Source organism: Adiantum capillus-veneris, chromosome 3 (genome assembly GCF_014529385.1).
Source record: "Adiantum capillus-veneris isolate H3 chromosome 3, ASM1452938v2, whole genome shotgun sequence".
Taxonomy (NCBI): Eukaryota; Viridiplantae; Streptophyta; class Polypodiopsida; order Polypodiales; family Pteridaceae; genus Adiantum; species Adiantum capillus-veneris.
In genome coordinates, this window is record NC_140933.1 from 68,045,221 (window position 1) to 68,050,663 (window position 5,443).

The following is a 5,443-nucleotide window of genomic DNA, read 5'->3' on the forward strand; positions in this document are numbered from 1 at the left end:
AAAAGAGAATGTCAAAACAATACGAAGATGAAAACATCAAGGCTATGGTTATATCGTATCATGGGTAATATGAAAGGGTTAATGGATGAGTTAATGGCATTCAATCTTGGCTGGCCAAATAGGCTACGAATTGTTCTTTGGAATTGTAGTTTTGTGCTTACCATAATATATATATTTTGTCTAGTGAGTGGGATCAATTGTGTGTACAAATTCTCTTGGTTCATAGCAAGATAACTACGCTTACATCAAAAGAAAAGTTATATTCTATCAGAGGTAGTATGATGGGATCCGATGATAGAAGTTTTTTATTGAGCCTTTCTGGGCCAAAGAAAAACAGTATACGTTGTTGAAAGTGTATTTTATGGCTAATCCATACGTTAATTCTAATAGATCGTACAGAGTGAAAGCGATAGAAATTATCATCATGTCGATTATTCATTCATCTAGGATAACTCTAGTATGTGTAAAATGTAGATATATGAGAAGAGAAGGAAAGAGAAGAGAAGAGAATTTCCCTCCCAAGCCCTATTCTTGCCCGTAGGCAATAAGGATACTACGAGGAGAGATGTACTTGTAGTTAGCAAGGAGAACCTAAAATTTGTAGAGAGGATGACTTACTAAGAAGGAGAGGGATAGGTTTGGTTAAGGAGATGAGATTATATATATATATATATATATATATATATATATATATATTGGATTAGAGATGAAAAAGAAAACAACAAGAAATCAAGAAAACGTCAATGTAGAACACGTCTTACTTGACAAACCCTTCGGCACCATTATTGATGGAGAGAGAAAAAGAGGGGAGAATTCAACTTTGATTGATACGCCAAGTCCAGGACCTTCTTTGATTAGAGTTGATCTTCCAAGGATAGCATGTAAGAATGGCTAGTCCTCCTCTAGGAGAAAGTGTAGGCTTAGGCTTCTGTTAATGGCTAAGTATAATTTGGTATTACTACTCACTCCCTCATGAATTCCTCTCATCAATTTCTTGAATGCTTAAGTCCTTTTTGAAGAAAGAAGAGGTCCCCTTTTATAGGTGAAGGGAATCCCCAAGGGTTTACACAAGAAGAGAGGAGCCAGTGTGAACAGAAATTGGAAAAGTTGGAAATGAGTTGTCCCTGCATGATCTGGGCAGACTGGGGTCCAGTATTTTGATCACATCTCCTCAACCGTGGCTCCAAATAAAAAATTAAAAAAATGGACAGAAACTTCAGCTCATTATCTACGACTTCCATTTTGAAATCGTTTTCCAATTTGGATTGTAACCTTGTGTAAAAAAATCATCAAAATAGGGTCCAGTTTTGGCAGCAAAAGTCTTCTTGTGGTCCCCTTACTTAGACTTTCATTTGATTCCAAAGGAAACCTCATGCCATATGAAAGCATGAAATTGCTTCTTGACAAAGTTTTGTAATCATGCTTGCAATAATGCATTAAAATAAGTGTATCTTTGAAATCATGGCACCTAGTGTCCCACTAGGATTTGATTCCCTCCTAGTAGATATTTAAAAAGAAATATAAGAAAAATATAAAAAATACGTAGAATATATATAGATTGGAAATTACCCTAGATATAAGATCTAGATAGGGTGTGAGATAATAATGAGATAGTAGAAATAAAGAATCAATGCTTTTTGCCCCAAGTTAAAGAGGCGGAGCTATTGACGCTTTTCCCATAGTATTTTTTGATGGTAAAGTAAGAATAGGTTACCCTTGAGAAAAATAATAGGATGAGATAGAAGACTTATTATTATACTTAAATATGCATATGTACATTATAGTAAATATAATTATGTATCTAAAAAGTTACAATATAACTCTTGTAGCATGAGTTCCCATTATGTACGTGTCACAGCACGACAACGTCTTTTTCTAGATCTTGAAAATCCACGTATTTTCTCAATAATGGCAATGGTGTTGTAACTATTACATTTGCAGGCCCGCCTTCTCGCAGAGGTGGGCAAGATCTTGGATGTCCAGATTCTCATACGGGGATACTATCAGATCGAGTTCTAGACCTCCGAGATGGCTTCCAAGGTCATAGCTATGAGTCCACTGGTCATCCGAGCATCACGCGGCCACTTTCAATAGTCGCGACATGGTTTTGACCCGACTTCCGATGTGCTAGTAGAGGAGGCAGAAATCCCCATCTCAGTTTGCTTTCCGGGTTTACGGAGGGAGTACCTACCACTTCTTTCTAGGATTGGCTCTACCATCGGGACTATCCTGGAGACACCTCGTACGACAGCATCAGTAGTAGCTGCCAAGGCGACTGGCATCCCCTCAGTTTGAGTTTTGGTCAGAGATACCCACACGCTTGTGAAGGTCATCCTTCTGCCTCAGGTGAGTGGGGGTTGGTTTAGACAGAGTGTGGAGAACTCAGGCCTCCCGAACTAGTGCTTCATTTGCCGACAGATGGACCACCTAGCGAAGGCCTGTCCACGGAGGAGGCCACAACCTGCACCTCAGCCTCAACCCTAGCCTGCCTGCAAGGCTGGTCTGCACCCACAATGAGTGGCACAGCAAACAGATTTATAGCCACCCTCCGAGCCTGGGGCTCCAGCGGAGGAGGGGTGGCAGCAGGCCCGTGGCCGTCGACGCCAGGGGCCATAGGGACAGCCTGGCACTCATAGTGGCCCTCAGGTGCCTACTCAGCAGTAGTGGGTTCCCACGGGGAACCGCTTTGGTCCTCTTGAGGAGGAGGAGTCCCCTACGCCATCCTCCACTGCCGCTTCACCCTCGACAACCGCCCCCCATTCAGAGTTCCCCTCCTCCTACTCACCCTCCCCTCCGCCCTCTGCTCCCGTCGCCTCTCCACCTTGCCCCTATACCTTTGTCGCCCCACCCCGCTCCTCTTCCCCTCCGCCCCCCCCCCCCCCCCCCCCCCCAGCTCCTTCTCCCCCCCCCTCCTGCTCCAGTTCCACAGTCGACTCAGGAGACTGGTCCCGCACCGGCGACTAGGAGATCTCTTGGTAGTGCCTTTGCCACAAGTCGCCTAGCGAGAGAGGGTCAGCCCTTCTTGCGGCCCCCTCTGCAGATTCAGACATCTTCCCTTGGAGCTATCCCTTGTGGTCTGACGAGCATTGACCTTCGATTCTTTGACTACGGGTTCACTCGCTTTCTCGGCGATTCCGTAGAAGACCACGAGGCAACCTGCTTCAGGGTCCATGCTTTGTTCCTCGCCGGTAGGGGGACATAGGCCTTGGATTCAGCAATTGGTTTCTCCTTCCCCCTCTTTGGCAGGGCCGAGACAGAGTGGTCCCTCGACTCAGTGTAGGGATGGTTGCATTCACAAGTTCTCGAGTTCTCTCATCACATGGGAGAACTTGGAGTTATAGATTTGCTGTAGACTTTGTGGCCACTGGCCAAGTTTGCGGTGACACCCCCAGACTCAGCAGGATGAAGGCACATTGTGGTGTACTTTTTTGCTGATACGCAGTGTTTGCCTTGCTATGTATACATTCATGAGGACTCCTGGATAGAGGAGGTTGCTTTACGCACGGCTCGCTCTGCTTGGACTTGGGCTAGGCACTCCGCAGTCTCGCCTATATAGAGGACGCTTGGATGCGGATTACTCCCCATCCAAGCCAGCCTCCAAGATAGCCCGTCTTGCTCTGCTACGGCAGCATCTGTTCTCTCTCGCTCCCCATAAGGATCATCTCGTGGAACGTGTAGGGACTAGGTGGGCCCCAATTTCAGATTGTGTTAGGAGCTTCAGCGTTGCCTTGTGGGAGGAGAGATTGATCTCCTAATGATTCAGGAGCACCATCTGTGTGAGAGCTGCATTCGACGATGTGGTCAGATTTTGCGTGGATGATATGATACCTTTTGGTTAGCTTCTTTTGGACCTGGAGGCATCCATGGTGGGGTATGTATGACTATTGCGGACTCATTGCAGCAAGCCATCGTGGGCAGAGGGATTATTGTGCCAAGCAAGGCTCAGTGGATTACTATGCAGGTTCAAGGTGGCCTTGTGGGCTTCCTGAACATCTATGCGCCCAATGCGGCGTGTGCTCGTGCAGAGTTTTGGTCACAGATTGTTGAGTCTTTGCCGCAGGCTGACCATTGGTGTGTAGGAGGGGACTTCAACATGTTGGAGGACCCTTCTGACAAGATTGGAGGCAGCCATGCTACTATGCATGGAGTCGAGTTAGCAGCTTGGGAGAGGTTGTGTATGACTTTGAGGGTCTCGGATACATGGTAGCACTCTGGCTTTGTGAGGCCTCTAGCCAGTCTTGCCTTCTCTAGATCGAACCGCAGAGTGGGAGGAGTGAATCTATCGCGGATAAATCGCTTCTACACTAGCTACCATTTTAGTGACTTGGGGGGATCAGTGGGCATCTTGGCAGGGACATCATTCTCAGACCATGCACCATTGATCCTCACAGTGGTAGACAGGCAGAGGAGTGGGAGCACAATGCTTCGCATCCCAGAGCGGGGCTTGTTGGACTCAGCACTCAGAGAGAGGGTAGAGGCTCTCTCGACAAAGGGCATGGACAGCCAGGTTCTACCTGCAGACAGAGTGGCCTTAGGCCTAGCTCAACTTAGCCACTTTTTTCTCCAGGAGTCTCTGGCTCGTCGGGCTGCAGCGAAAGAGGAGGAGCAACGTCTCAGATGAGGCATTGCTTCACTAGAGAGGATGAAGGAGCAGTATCCAAACAGTCCATGGTTGGAGGAGCAGTTACGGCAAGCTGGACAGGAGCTTGCTAGCATAGAGGAGAGGCGTCATGAGTTTTCCTTTCACCGACATGCATCTAAGTGGACTCTGGTGGGTGACAGAGTGACAGGTTCTTTTTTTGAGACAGTGGGATCTCGGCACTCGCATGCCAAGGTCAATCAGTTGAAGAGACCCGATGGGTCAGCTGTTTGTGAGCCCGAGGATATGCGTGCAGCTACTACTTACTTTTACCGTGAGTTACTATCGGCTGAGCCCCAGTCAGAGCATCAAGATGCATGCAGGGAGCAGGTTTGGGCACAAATGCCTTGTCTTGTGACTGAGGAGATGCGCCACAGGATAGAGATGCCACTTTAGCTTGAGGATCTGTACACGGCTCTTAGGACCCTCCCTCGTGGTAGCTGTCCAGGTGAGGATGGGCTAACTCCCAGCTTCTTCTTGGAGTACTGGGACCTGCTTGGCACAAATCTTTGTAGTGCCTTTTAGTACATTTTGCACACAGGAGTGATGCCGGATAGCATGAGTGGGGGCCTGATTTACCTCATGGCTCCTTGGATGAGATTCGATAGCGGCGCCCCATCACCATCCTCAACTCAGTCTAAAAAATTATTGCCAAGGCTCTGAGTTTGAGGATTCAGCCACTTTTGGAGAGCCTTATACATGGGACTCAGACAGGTTTTGTCAAGAAACGCAGTATCCTTGACAACATCTTCACTTTCTGGGAGGCTTCTGCCCTAGCACGGCTTCGTGTGGAGGACCTTGTGA